The sequence below is a fragment of the Mangifera indica genome, chromosome 14 (assembly GCF_011075055.1).
Source record: "Mangifera indica cultivar Alphonso chromosome 14, CATAS_Mindica_2.1, whole genome shotgun sequence".
Classification (NCBI taxonomy): domain Eukaryota; kingdom Viridiplantae; phylum Streptophyta; class Magnoliopsida; order Sapindales; family Anacardiaceae; genus Mangifera; species Mangifera indica.
The window spans coordinates 14,013,092-14,014,178 of record NC_058150.1 but is presented as its reverse complement, the minus strand read 5'-3'; the positions used below and the strand labels follow the sequence as shown (position 1 = coordinate 14,014,178).

At 37.6% G+C, this 1,087-nt stretch overlaps 1 pseudogene; it reads right to left on the bottom strand.

The window, feature by feature from the left end:
- Positions 1-272: 272 nt before the first annotated feature.
- LOC123195687 lies at positions 273-779 on the bottom strand (annotated as a pseudogene).
- Between the last annotated feature and the right edge of the window lie 308 nt (positions 780-1,087).

The following is a 1,087-nucleotide window of genomic DNA, read 5'->3' as shown; positions in this document are numbered from 1 at the left end:
TTATGTATGCAGAAAAATAATGTTGTTGTTCTATCTATTGCATTTTAGTTCAAAATGCTGTTCCTGATATTGTCAAGTTTAAGCTGTTGAATGACAGATGTATCTAGCTTTATTACTGTCTTCAGATTTGATCATTCTCAAATTTTCCTGGATGTGTTGTGTTGTTAATGGAAGTTGAAAACTTGGATTGGAAAATTCTCAACCGTGTTGTTGTAATTGCACACAATTAAAGTAATAAAATTTAAAAAACAGATTTACTTTGAGATATCACTCTACAAATTTAGAACTTTAGCAACAAACTCTTCAATGTTCTAATCAGAATTTCCACCTTCATCTACAGCCTGTTTAGCCAGTTCCTTCGACTTCTCTAAATTCCTTATGATATCCTTTCCCTCTTTTTCTATCCATGGTTTGCCTTATACAAGCCTCAATCTCTTCTCTTGTCACAATCCCTTATCCGTTAGCTCTTGCCCTCAACCTAATTTCGCACACATCCTCAATAAAATTAGCATTTGTCGTTTGATCCACATATTATGGCATTGCCACCATTGGTACTCCCAGGCTCACTACCTCGAGTGTTGAGTTCCACCTGCAATGTGTTACGAAACACCGAACTGAGGGGTGAGCCAGAACTTCTAACTGATTACACCAATTCACAACCAAACCTTTGTCTGATGTTTCTTTGGAGAAATTTTTTGGAAGTTTTTGGTTTCGGTTTCCTTGACTACCCACAAGAAGAAGGTGCCGCTATTCTTTAGGGCCCATGCAATTTCCTCCATCTGGTGTTTTGTTAGGGTCACCAGAATGAGATGTAAATGACCGAGGCTAGTTGCTTGGAGTCTAGCTATTTCATATAAGTTTCCATGCTTGGTTTGAAGAGGGTGAGGCCATAATCTTTGTTATTCTTCAACCGATTGTCCAAGTATTTAGAAGGAATTATTGGTCCAACAGCCTTGACTAGAAGTTGACTTGCCATCCATCTAATTACCCATCACAAGTTTCGCCCATTCTTGGTTAAACTCATCATTGAAGCGACATCAAGGTGGTGGTGAATTCAATTATGAGTTTGTATCATGTTGTTTTAAAA